The following is a 14,205-nucleotide window of genomic DNA, read 5'->3' on the forward strand; positions in this document are numbered from 1 at the left end:
CGTTGTATTTCCCATGCGTGTTTTAATATGGTAAAAGAGCATGCATGCTATTCTATATTTAAATATACATAGATAATTTCAAATTACACATGTCCTTTAGCTACTAGCTTTCTCTTCCAATCAACCTTGTTTTTGAAATTTATATACGTAGATCCAGTTCATTCACATTAAGTGTGAGTAACCACAGTTGGTTTACCATCCCCTTGCAAAAGAACAGATTGGTTCCCCTATTCCACTGTTATAAGTGGAGCTATAATGGGTGTTCTTATACTTACTTCTTGGACACAGATGCTGGAATGGTTCATGGAGTTAATGGCATACATATTTTCTGAATTCCTTCAGAAAGAACTCTAAAGCATTTAAGTGAATATTTTGTTTTATTAAAATAAAAAATTATTATTCATAGAACGTATCTATCATTCTATGAATATGTGCAGTCTCAAATGGTTCTGGGTATATATGGTTTGAACCCTTAGGTCAGTGGTCCCCATCCTTTTTGGCACCAGACATCCATTTTGTGGAAGTCAATTTTTCTGTGGACCAGGTTGGGGGTGGACAGTTTCAGGATGATCAAGTGCATTATGTTTATTGAGCACTTTATTTCTATTATTATTACATCAGCTCCACCTCAGACTTCCCTGGTGGCTCAGACGGTAAATTGTCTGCCTATAATGTGGAAGATGCGGGTTCAATCCCTGGGTCAGGAAGATCCCCTGGAGAAGGAAATGGCAATCCACTCCAGTACTCTTGCCTGGAAAATCCCATGGACGGAGGAGCCTGGTAGGCTACAGTCCGTGGGGTCGCAAAGAGTCAGACAGGACTGCGCGATTTCACTCACTCACTCACTCCGCCTCAAGATCATCAGGCACTAGGAGGTTGGGGACTCCTGCCTTGGGGCATGTTAACCTTCTAGTAAGATGAAAGTGACAGTAAAGTGAGTGATAACGACTCTTTACACCTTAAAAGGAGAAATTTAATTTTATGGTATCACACCCTTGTTAGTCTTTTTACATATATATCCTATCTCCTCAACTAGTTCATGAACCACTTGTCAGGAGGTGCCTCAGAATTCCCAGCCATCAGGAGGGTGCCCTTTACATAATATAACCCCCTTGCTACTCAAATATGTAACCTAAACTAGCACCATAGGCATCACCTGAGTAGAAATGCAGAATTACATGTCTCAAGCCAGACAAACTGAATCTGGTTCTGCAGGTTAATAAGATCTCCCTCCCATTAAAGTCTGAGCACCGCTGGTGTAAGTAGACAGAATGTTCCCTGGGCTTTCCCAGCAGATGTGGTTAATTTTGATGTGTTAACCTCAATAACTCAGATTCCCTAATCCTATGTTTATTTGCTTTCAAGAACCTTAACTATTTCTGTGCCTATGATGCACCACCAGTGTGATATGGGGGTATTAGAAATTGGGCATTCTCAGATGAGTGGGTCAGAACACGGTCCCAAAGAAGTTGATGTCTGAGCAAGTCTTAAAGGACTCTTGGTCAGTAACCAAGTAACCAAGAAAGGCAGAGGGAATCAAATAAGAAGAGGTTCCAGAGCTGTTATAACAAACTAAATTTCATACCGTCAATTTTGTATTATCTTTCAATTATTCACCCATCCAACAGATGTTAGATGAACCCTACAGTAGATGCTAGAGATACAGGGATGAAAGTACACTCCATTCCTTTAAAGTTGTGCGTTTAATGGAGTAGACAATTAAGGAAGTTGGAAATTACAACTGATATAAGAGCAACATTATGGATACACCAAAAAGCACTGCAGGGGCTTAGAAGAGGGGCAAAATATTTAGATGGGGGCGGGGGTGGGCAAGTACAGAGAAGATATCAGTGAAATTTTCCAAAATTGAGCTCTGAATTTTATCTTAAGGAAAAAAAGAGAAGCCAACTGGTTTAAAGGAGTATTGTTTACAGATCTTAGTCACAAGCAACACAACTTGAGATTGTCTGATTAAGAAGAAAAGAAATTTATTTAAATGATAGCAGATAGCTCACAGAATTTCATGAATGACCCAACAACTATGCTCAGAGTCCATGCAGCCAGAAACATTTCCCCAAATTATGCCAGAGATCTAGTCCAGTAAGGATGCAGCTGAATTTGGTCTTGCCGGTGCCACTGGCCCTGGACACTCAACAGCAACTAGCCCCTGCTGCCTTGAAGTTCAGTCTTGCTGCAGCTGCTACCATCACCGTCAGCAAAAATTCTCTGAACTCCTGCTTCTGTGTATCATTAGCTCCCAACTGAAAGTCTGGTCAGCAAAGCCTAGGTCACATGCTATCTCTAGTTGCAAAGAAAGCAAGGAAAGCCAACACTTGCCTGTTACCCACTGCTGCATAACACTGGAGAGGGAAATGGTAACCTACTCCAGTATTCTTGCCTGGAGAATCCCATGGACAGAGGAGCCTGAAGGGCTACAGTCCATGAGGTTGCAAAGAGTCAGACACTACTGAAGCAAATTAGCATGCATAACAAACTGCCCCCAAACTCAATGCTTCAAACATCAACAACCATTATTATATCTCAAGATTTTGTAGGTTGACTGGGCTCAGCTGGTCAGCTGTGCTCCAAGTGGTGTCTTCTGGGTCTAAAGTCATCTGAAAGCTCATCCAAGATGGCTCACATGGCTGGCTGTTGTCTGGGAACTCAGCCAGTCACCTAATATTATTTTAATAAAGTTATTTTCTACTTAATCAGCCAATTTGATTGGTTGAACATTACTTAATCGAGGAGAAAACAAGACTGAGGAAGAAGTAGAACTCTAGCAGGTCAAATTCTCCTCAATGGATCTCTTCATGTAGACTGGGCTTCCCCACAGCTTGGTGCTCTTGGAAAATTTGTACATTTCACATGATATCTTTCTTCCAAGTGGGGACATTCCAAGCAGCAAAGTCAGAAGCTTCAGATCTGCTAATGCTTGCCCTGAAAAGTTACACAGCACTGCCTCCACCAATTCTGTTAGTCAAATCAAGCCTCAGATTAGCACACACTCAAGTAGTAGATCTCAAAATACAAAGAGGGTCAAAACCCCTGCAGCTGTCTTAAAGTCCCCACACTGGCACTTTCAGCTCTCGTGTTAATACTCAGAGGAAAGCTTTGCCTTCCACCTAGTCTAAGTTAGAGATTTTCTCAAAGGTATAAAAAAGGGTTCAGATGCTGAACTCTCAAAAAAAAAAAAAAAAAAGACTATTGTCCACTGTAAGAAGCAGGAAGAAGGGCATTCCATGCAGAGTGAACAGTATTGGAAAGACAGACAGGGCTTCAGTTGATCCTGCCACTTAAATAGTGTACTACTCATGATAGCTTAATTCTTGCTAACACTGCATTAGCACTGCTCTTTGTTGAGCAGAGTTGTAATTCTACTGCATTTGTGCGTATTAGAGAGTTTAACCTAATTACAATTGATTTGGGAGTTGCAGTCCTTGCTTGTTTTCTCCTTTCTACATCTTTAAAACACTTTACAAGATCACTGTTTACAAGATCTGCTGCTGAATCAGAAATGTGTGTTTGACAATGATAGCCTAAGGTGTGCAGTAATTTGGAAATAAAAGTAAGGAAAATCCAAACCCCATTATATGCTCAGGTATTTTTAATAGTCTTTTATTTTAATTATGAAAATATTCAAAATGGGAAAAGTAGAAAGAAAAGTACAATTAACCCCAAGATATCCACCATCTTGATTCAATTCAGTAACTGCTAGCATTCTGCCATATTTTCTTTATCTCTATGTACATAGTCTTTTTTTCTGAGCCATTTTAAAATAAGTTACATATAACATGATATTTTAGTCACCTCCAAAAAGTAAGGACATTCACCTACATGTCCATAATTTTGTTATTATATCTAAAAAAGTTAATAGTAATTCCTCAAGGCAATTTCATACCAGCACACATTCAGATTTCCTCAGTTATCCCCAAAACATCTTCTATAACTGATTTGTTCAAATAAAGTTTCTATTAAGAACCACGCACTACATTTGGTTGTTATTTCCCTTAAGTCTCTTTTAATCTAGAATTTCCCTTTTGAAGAGACCAAGTTATTTGTTTGTCCAGTAATCTGGGTACTGGATTGGTATGACTGTTTCTTTGCAGCCCTGTTCAACTGGTTCTTCCAGTATTTCCTGTAAAACGAAATGTATATTTACAGGCTTGTTTAGATTTAGGTTAAATATATTTGGCAAGAATACCCTGTACTTCTGTGATCAGTATATTTCATCTGTGATGAGAATATACAATTGAATGAATTGTATACATTGAATACAATTCAATATATTGAATACAATGAAATATACATTGAATCATATCAGGAGGCTCACGGTGGTCAGTTGTCTTTGTCTTTTAGTTTGGGGAGGAAACAGCAAAAATAATACACATCAGGTTTATGAGGCAAAACAGTCTAAGCCAGGGTCATAGCAAGACTAAAGGTGTGGAGAGAAGTGGTAACTAGCCCATGACTGGGGTGTTGTCGGCTTTTAAGCACTAAGCTTCGGGCTGACTTGCTCACCTGAGACAAGAGACCCTCATCTTTTTTAAGTCTTTATCAAATTTGTAACAATATTGCTTCTGTTTTATGTTTTGGTTTTTTTGGCCAAGAGATATAGGGATCTTAGCTCCCCAGTCAGGGATCAAACCCACACCCCCTGCATTGGAAGGCAAAATCTTAACCTCTGGACCACCAGGAAAGTTCCAAGAGAGACTCATCTTGACAGTATTAATGAAGGAGGGCAAAGATGCTGGCTGGAGTCTGAAGATAGATCCTCCTCTCTAGCTCAGAAGAGAGGAAGATCTCAGCACAGCCCCTGAACAAGTCTTTCTCGCCCTGTCCTGGGAGAAGACTAGCCTGATTTTCTAACAAGGAAAGCAGTACATCAACATTTACTTCTCGGGAGCTATGGAGTTGTGAGAATTTAGGGTCTGGTGTACTTACGTGGGCCCAGAGGCCAAACACCGGAATTATTGTCACTGTCAGCTCTAACACACCAGTAGAAGCCCAAAAATGGCATTAGGAAATCCTCTGGAAAGCTGGTGAAGAAGTGTGGCTCCTGGAGTGCTCTCAAGTTTGTAGGTGCAGTAACAAATACTTAAGGACCCAGGATTAGCGGCCCTAGTGGACAGAATTAGCCAAGGCAATACAGTAACAACTGGCACCCTCAGGGTGGTCTAGAGCAGGATTTCTCAACCTAGCCACTACTGACAGTTGGGGCTGAATAATTCTTTATTGTGGAGGCCATCCTCTGCATGGCAGAATGTTTCATGACATCCCTGGCCTCTACCCACTAGGTGCCAGCTGCACCCCAACCCTAGCTGTGACAATGAAAAGTTTCTCTAGACATTGCTAAATGGCCTAGGCAGAGGCAGAGTGGTAAAATTGCCCCTGGTTTTGAATCACTGGTCCAAAGGAAGGGTCAGTTAAGTAGCCATAGGGTTTTCCACTGAGGGACTAACACCAGGCTCTCTACTGAAACCTCTTACATACATTGAAAGTGAAAGTGAAAGTGAAGTTGCTCAGTCGTGTCTGACTCTTTGCAACCCTGTGGACCGTAGTCCTACCAGGCTCCTCCATCCATGGGGTTCTCCAGGCAAGAGTACTGGAGTGGGTTGTCATTTCCTTCTCCAGGGGATCTTCCCAACCCAGGGATCGAACCCAGGTCTTACATACATTAGTGCATCTCAATTAGCAGCAGCTCTGTGAGGCAGGGGTACTGTCTCGAATTTTACAGCTGAGAAAAGTTCTCAGCAAGGTTCTATGATGTGGCTAAGGTTCTGTCCAGGGTCTATCCCACTTTAAATCTAATTCTTGGTCTTCCCTGGTGGTTCAGTGGTAAAGAATCCACCTGGCAATGCAGGAGGCATGGGTTCTATCCCTGATCCAGGAGGATCCCACAGGCTGTGAGGAAACTAAGCCCGTGAGCCACAGCTACTGAGGCCCAAGTGGCCTAGAGCCCGTACTCCACAACAGGAGAGGCCACTGCAGCGAGAAGCTCATGCACCAAAACTCGGAAGTAGTCCCCGCTCACCGCAACTAGAGAAAAGCCCTCACAGCAGTGAAGACCCAGCACAGCCAAAAATGAGTAAATAAATAAATAAAATTATAAATCTAATCGTCTGTCCATATGCCCAGCTGCCTCTTTCTCTGGCAGCAGGGAGCTGCTGCCTGAACACCAGCATCTAGCCCAGTTGCTGGCACTGAACTTCAAAGCAGGTGAGGAGTATGAGGGACAGTCTTGAAGGAGCTTTTTTAGCTCAGGGCAGGGAGTAGCTTCCAGCTCAGCGTCAGTAATTTGGCTGTTCAAGGGCACAGGGAAGTTTCCATTGGTGGTCTTCATGGGGCTGCTGCTACTTGGCCTGACCAAAGACATGAGGAAGGGACAGCCAAGGGGGTCGCAGAGACCTGGCTTGAGGGTTGGGAGAACATGGAACATGTTAAAAACATGGAAGGGAAATGTGGTGGGGCCCTGAGAAATAATGAGAAGATTATCCTTAAGTTCTTTAAGTAATGTATAAGATCCTGGCTCCAAAGAAGCCTGAGATAATTCAGGAGTTGCAGCATGAGAACAGTACCTGGACAGATTGCACCTCCATGGAAACAGTGGAGTTGAAAGCAATTCAGCAGATACCCTAGCAAAGAAGGCAGGCCAGGGCTTGATGCACTGAGTCCATAGGAGTCTGGAGAAGTACCCAGCCCCCAGTAGAACCTATGGGATACACTGAGGCAAGTACATACCTGAAATGAAGCATTTTCCAACTACTCTAGCAGATCGTTCTCTTCTCTCACTTCCGGTTACTTTCGTCAGTCCTTTGCAGTCCTCAGAGTTTTATTGTTCTCCGTTTTAGAGAGTCAGTTTTCAAGTGGCACTTGTTTCAAGTATATTGGTTTTGTCTTCCTAACTGGACTGTAAATTCTTTTGTTTATGGTCAAGAACCAAGGCCTGTTTCTTGATAGTCCCTCCGCCAATGCTGAGTGCATAAAGGTGTTCAGTAAATTGTTAATTGATTTTGAAAGACAAATTACAAAAATAATCAAGGATAGGGTAACTATAAAATCACTGAAGAATGTGGTAAACAGCAAAGGTTCAAAAAAGAAAGCTAGTAACAAGTATTTTTCAATTTTTTTTTCTGGAAACATTCCACTGATTTAAGAGAATGTCATTTGTTCAACAAGTATATATTGTCATCGATGTTCTTGAAGTTGGAAATACAGAAGTGAATAAAACAGAAATCTCTGCCCTCATGCAAGTATAAGCCACATGAAATTATCTCTGTCATATTTCCCTGGATCCTACTACCACACAAAGTTAAAGATACACATGAACTTTTCACAAAGGTAATACTTTAGTTCAGCATTATCTAATGGAAATATAATTTGAACTACATATGTAATGTAAAAAATTCCAGTAGCTACACTTTTAGAAAAGTAAAAAGAAATAGGTGAAATTAATTTCAAAAGATTTTGTTTAATCAAAGGTATCTAACATATTATTTCCATATATAATCAATATCTTCACTGATGAGATCATTTACATTATTTTTTGTACTAGGTCTTCAAAATCCTGTGTGTATATCATAGAACAGCACATCTCAATACAGAATACACACATGTGGCTAGTGGCTACCATATTGGATAATGTAGATCTAGTCATTCTTAAGTAGCTTATTTGATTAGCCTCTCTCTTCTATGATAGTTATGTGTGTGTGTGTGTGCTAAGTCACTTCAGTTGTGTCTGACTCTGTGAGACCCCATGGACTGTAGCCCACCAGGCTCCTCTGTCCATGAGATTCTCCAGGCAAGAATACTGAAGTGGGTTGCCATTCTCTTTTCCAGGGGATCTTCCCAATCTAGGGATCAAACCTGCATCTCCTGTGTCTCCTGCATTGGCAGGAGGGTTCTTTACCACTAGCGCCACCTTGGAAGCCCCTTATGATGGTTATATCAATATGTTAATAAAGTCAACTAAGTTAAGTTTAGGCATTATCCCCTACACCCTGGAAATGTCTTTGGAGTCCTTAATTTAAATGTGATATATTAATGTGAATTCCTACTCCCAGGAGCCTATCTTTCAAAACTTCATCCTTGGAAAGGTCTATATTGCCCAGACATAGTGAGTATTTTTCCAGAATGGTCTAGTTATCCAGTAGTCCAGAAAGTACCACAGCATTAAATTATAATTCCCATTATTTTTGCAATAAACTTGATAAGCAAGTTCAAGAAGGACCAGCGGGAATAAGAAACAATATCTCTGATGCTCATCACATCTTTACAAAGTATAAAATGACAAAATCCTCATCAAACCAGCAACAAAAAAATTTAGTTGTATTCCCACTATGAAACAAGTTTCTTTTTATGCTTTTATTCCACATGATTAATGCAATTTATATCTAACATGAATATTTATCTTCAGTGCATATTATGACCACAGCCAGCTAAGTATATAGAAAACAAGTTCATGAGGGTCCCAAATACTTTTGGTTTCTCATGTATTTTGATAAAAGAGAAGATAATAACAAACAAGAAATAATGTGGAGAATAAATGGAGGTTACTGGATTAGGAATCTGGCTTTTGGTTTCTAATACCTAGTTCTCTACAAATTAGTGGGATGACTGAGGACATTGCTGTCATTTATCTCTTAGGACATTATTGATCTAACCTATAAAACTGGAAGGGTAGGTAGGAATGAGACTACTTTTGGACTAGATGATCTCTCAAATTCCTGAAACTTTTTCAGGAAAGTTTTCAATGGCCCAAATTCTATAAACACAATATTTTAGATTATAATGAAGTCATGTTCCGTTTATTAACCAACACTTTTTGTGAGAAGAAAAACTCCATTTGAAAGCAATTCAAACATGAGGAAAATGGGGACAAGGCTTCAAATGATGAAAATGTCTTTACTATGAGGAAACTGAGGAAGTAGTCTTCTATAAAGTGAAAAAGCCAGAGAGTTTCAGGGGAAAGAATTGTGAATCAGGAAATCACGATTCTAGTCCTAAATCCAGCCCTAACTTTTTTAATTTTGTAAAATCCTTAAATCTGTGATCACATGTTCTATAAAATGAGATTAATTGGCTCTAAGGGTGTCTATGTGAGAGTCAGAAGAGCTAATATATTTAAAAGCACTTTGAAGAGTTGCACAAATTTAAGATATTAGCATTAGCATAGTACCTTAGGAATTATCTCTAGGATACTGTTCACAATTCATGGTTTTAAACTAACTGGTTCTGGAAGAGTTATTTTTAACCATGAAAAAATGAATGTAGAATATGTCAGAGAATTATGTAACAAACACTCATGTAATCCCTACCTGGAATTTAATGTAAATAGTTTGATTAAAACATCAGGTTGCACACCTTAAATCCATATAATTTTTTGTAATTATATCTCAATAAAACTGGAAACAAAAATGTACATGGCTTTTCACATTTGCTTCAAAATTTTTTGATATAAAACTTTGAAATAACATATAAAATCCTCTTTAGTGATTTCTGACCTGCTCTATGTGAAAAAAAGGGAAAGTGTTAGTTGTTCAGTTGTGTCTGACTCTTTGGGACCCCCATGGACTGTAGCCCGCCAGGCTTTTCTGTCCATGGGATTCTCCAGGCAAGAATACTGGAGTGAGTTGCCATTCCCTTCTCCAGGGGATCTTCCCGACCCAGGTATCAAAGCCAGGTCCCTGTATTATAGGCAGTTTCTTTACCATCTGAGCCATTCCATCCTAGCCCCTAATGAATGTTGTGTATATCATCCCAGTCCATATTTTTATATTTTATTATGAAAATGTATATTGGGTCATTTGTAGAGATGGACCTAGAGTCTGTCATACAGAGTAAGTCAGAAAGAAAAGTAAAGTAAGTCAGAAAGAGAAAAAAAATATTGTGTCATATAATAACATATATATGTGAAATCCAGAAAAATGGTACACGTGAACCTATTTGCAGGGCAGAAATAGAGATGCAGACGTAGAGAACGGATGTGATTCTTTACCACTAGTGCCACTAGTGCCACCTGGGAAGCCCGTAATGCAACTATATTCCAATTTAAAATATGTAAAGCAGAAAAACACTACATCTGTAAATAATAAGGCATTGGTTTAAGTCACATGTATTGTAAAATTCATATATTATACTCAGCTTGAACTTCATTCACTTTTGTTTTCATAATCTAATCATACTCATAGTTCTAATGGTAATCCACTTATGAATATATCACAATTTGTGACACAGGGTAGGGAAGAGGAAGGTGGGACAAATTTGGATATTAGGATTGACAGATACACATTACCATGTGTAGAATAGCTAGCTAGCAAAAACCTGAGCTTATAGCACAGGAAGCTTACTTTTTATAGCACAGGGAAATTCACTTTGTTGTACAGAAGAAACTAACACAGCACTGTAAACCAGTTATGGATGCATGAGTAGTTGCTTCAGTCATGACTGCCACTTTGTAGCCTGGCTGGCTCCTCTGTCCATGGAATTCTCCAGGCAAGGATACCGGAAGGGGTTTCCATGCCTCTTCCAGGGACTCTTCCTAATCCAGGGATCGAACCAACGTCTCTTATGTCTCCTGCATTGCAGGTGGATTCTTTACCACTAGTGCCACCTGGGAAGCCCGTAATGCAATTATATTCCAATTTAAAATATGTAAAGTAGAAAAACAGTACATCTGTAAATAAAAAGGTATTGGTTTAAGTCACATATATTGTAAAATTCATATATTATACTCAGTTGAACTTCATTCACTTTTGTTTTCATAATCTAATCATACTCATAGTTCTAATGGTAATCCACTTACGAATATATCACAATTTGTTTATCTACTAAAAATTTTTTTAGACAGCATTCACTGGATTATAAAATAAAATCATAGGAACTGTTTAGGTATGGAAAGGACCTTGGAGACCATCTTGTACAGGGTTTCTTAAACTGAGTTCATAGAATCTCTTCTATGATTGAGATTTACAAGATCTAAGAAATTCGAGCATTCGTGGAATGAGCATTTTTTGCATAAAGAACCAAAGCTTTGACCATATTCTCAAAGGGATAAATGTGCTAAATAGTTATGTCTTGCTGCTGCTAAGTCGCTTCAGTTGTGTCCGACTCTGTGCGACCCCATAAACGGCAGCCCACCAGGCTCCCCCGTCCCTGGGACTCTCCAGGCAAGAACACTGGAGTGGGTTGCCATTTCCTTCTCCAATGCATGAAAGTGAAAAGTGAAAGTGAAGTCGCTCAGTCGTGTCCGACACTTAGCGACCCCATGGACTGCAGCCTACCAGGCTCCTCCGTCCATGGGATTTTCCAGGCAAGAATGCTGGAGTGGAGTGCCATTGCCTTCTCCGTATTTGACATATAAGAAGACACAAAATCACACAAAATCAAAGTGACAAAAGAGCCTGTTGGTAGACTCAGGTCTACCTATTGCTTTTGCAATACATCACATTGGTGGGGTTTTGTGCTTGCTTGTTTCTTGGTTTCTCACACAATATAATATGAGTTAAATTTCTTTCAACTGTTAGTCTACAAAGTAAAATTCAATCTTTTTTCTCTTTTAATTATTAATTATTATTCACTGCTGGTGAGAAAGTAGTAAAATTGGTATACTCCTGTATTACTGGTGGTGTTGTAAATCAACATAGTCTTTTGGTAAATAATATGAGATGATGAAGTGCCAATAAAACATTGAGCCTTTTGGCTTAATTGTTTTCATATTGAGAAAAAAATTCCTAAAACTGGACAAAGCCACAAGCACAAGAGCAACACAGTATCATTTGTAATAGTGGAAAATCTCCACAAACAGGATAATGGGTAACTCATGGTATGTCCACTCCATTTAATACTATGTAGGCAATTAAAATCAAAGTTTTATAAAATGTTAAGAAACAGGATGAAATACTTACAACATAATATTGAGAAAAGGGATACAAAATTGGTTTACACGATGATGACAATTTTGTAAAGAGCACAAGAGAAAAAATTAGAACTACAACAAATGGTAACTAGTCATTCAATGTTTCTTAATGCAAAATCTTAAGTAATTATGGCCTTAACTTTTAAAAAGTAAATAAAAATGATCACTGGATCCAAATGCAATGGTTTTTAATAATTCTTCCTCCTCCATTCATCTTAAAAATATTCAGAGGTATTTTCTTTTTGTAATACAATTTCATAAGCATTGGAATGCTGCCTCCAAAATTATGTGTAACATTACCAATTACAAGTTGGTTGATTGCTCTCAAGTCAGCTGGCCAAACAGGGACTCAACAGCTCTACACAATGTTGGACACTGACTTCTCTATTGTTGTCCTTAAGTGAATAGAACTGGCTTCTGCAGTTACCTCACAAAAATCATTCTGTAATACTTTATGTATGAAATAAGGAAGATTTTTTTGAAAGCAGAGTTTTCTTTTTAAAGTTTTGATGTTTAAATTTATTATTTCGTTTTAAACATTTTCTTGATGATGGGTCTGCTTTTTGTCATATGTTCTTCTTCTGCTATTTCTGTTTAGTTGAACTAGCAAATTGCAACAGCTATGAATACATCTAAAATCAATTCATTTCCAGTCTCTGAACACATACATACAAATGCAAATAGTTTTGTTTCTTTCCTTCCCAGTCAATAAACATTCATAGTGATATACATATACATATACACATACATATACATATACACACATGGTTTCCCTGGCGGCTCAGTGGTAAAGAACCCGCCTGCCAATGCAAGAGACACTGGTTCAATCCCTAGATAGGGAGGATCCCCTGGAGAAGCAAATGTTAACCTGCTCCAGTATTCTTGCCTGGGAAATCCCATGGACAGAGGAGTCGGGTGGGCTACATAGTACATGGGGTTGCAAAGAGTCGGACTCTGCTGAGAGATTGAGCACGAACAACAAGCTCCCATACCAGCAGGGGGCGAAATACAATAGGGATAAATTTGACAAGCTGTATAGATTTTTCTTGCTTTAGTGACTGAGCAATAACAAAAATCCAGCACCACCATTGCAAAACAATTGATACTCCAATTTAAAGTGATGCAGTCTCCGTATATCTTACAGCCATTGAGTTGTAAAGAGACAAATGAGGGTCTATTTTAGCGCTCCAAGTTAAGTCGTCTAGAACATTGCAGAGGCGGGATAAACCGTGATGAACTGCTTTTGTCCTTATCTTCCCCCTGATTTGTGTAATTCCTCCACTCAAAAGGGTGGACACTTCTCTGTGGCTGAGGAAGGTGTTTTCCATCCTTGTTTCTTTGCGTAGCTGCTGAGCTTTGCTGTTTTGGAACTATTTTAAATTATTCAAATTGCCCGTTCAGGTTTGGCGAAAGAAGGAGCAGCCGGTAGCGCTCACGATTGCCGGATAGGATCCCAGGCTCATCATCCCAGACGATAATAATCCCCGCAGTCTTGCAGTCTGGTTTTTACAGTGGCTGGTGTTCTAACAGATATTCATTACAAAGGAAGGGGAAAGGTTATAAAAACGCAAACGATCAAGACTGACGATAGAAAAATGTTATGACCGCTGTTATAGAAACGCGCAAGTTAATTTTATTTCTTTACTTTAATCGAAGTCTTACGCAGCATATATGAATAAACGACCACCGTGTCAATCTGTTAGCAGAATCCCCAAAATTTTTGTTATTGTTGGTCTCAAAGACGGTTTTCAGTTCGGCGGGTGCTTTCCCTCTTGCTTCCCATTTTAAATTTGATTTAACTCTTCTTATATATCAACTTCCTCTTCTGTCAGCGTAAATTAAAAAAGAGGAAGGCCCTTAGACTGTGAACGAAAAAGTCGTTTTTCGTGGCGAAAAGGGCAAGCTAATAAGTGCTCTCCAGTAGGTTTCTGGTGAAGATACAGTTCCGTACCTCAAAACCTTTGCAAATTTTACTTGGAGAACAAGAGAGTTAAGACGGTCCCGAGCTGAACGTTAATCTTACTGGGCTGAGGAGCACCTGCCCCTTGCTCGGAGCGCTGTCTCAGGAACGGCGGAGTGCAGGAGGACGTCTTTCCCCCCACCCCACAGCTCGATGACTCGCTAGGAAGTCAGGAAAGGGCAGCTTGCCCGCACCCAAAATGGCTACCGGCGCTCTGCACGATGGCGCCTGCGCAGGGGTAAGCATTCTGTGACACTGATTCCCTCTGTGTGTCCTCCGCCGGCCCCCCCACCCCTTCTGCACCCACCAAGCGCCTGACCGCGACCTA

General features: G+C 39.8%; 1 protein-coding gene across 1 annotated transcript in view; it reads left to right on the plus strand.

Moving 5' to 3' along the window:
* Positions 1–12,813: 12,813 nt before the first annotated feature.
* The window catches only part of AFTPH (aftiphilin), a 76,700-nt gene continuing 75,308 nt past the window's right edge, over positions 12,814–14,205 (plus strand). The window contains exon 1 of the mRNA XM_010863315.1: positions 12,814–14,115. The gene's annotated coding sequence lies outside the window, so the exon portion shown is untranslated. The remainder of the gene's footprint in view (positions 14,116–14,205) is intronic.

The sequence above is a fragment of the Bison bison genome, unplaced genomic scaffold, assembly GCF_000754665.1.
Source record: "Bison bison bison isolate TAMUID 2011002044 unplaced genomic scaffold, Bison_UMD1.0 scf7180017864489, whole genome shotgun sequence".
Lineage (NCBI taxonomy): Eukaryota > Metazoa > Chordata > Mammalia > Artiodactyla > Bovidae > Bison > Bison bison.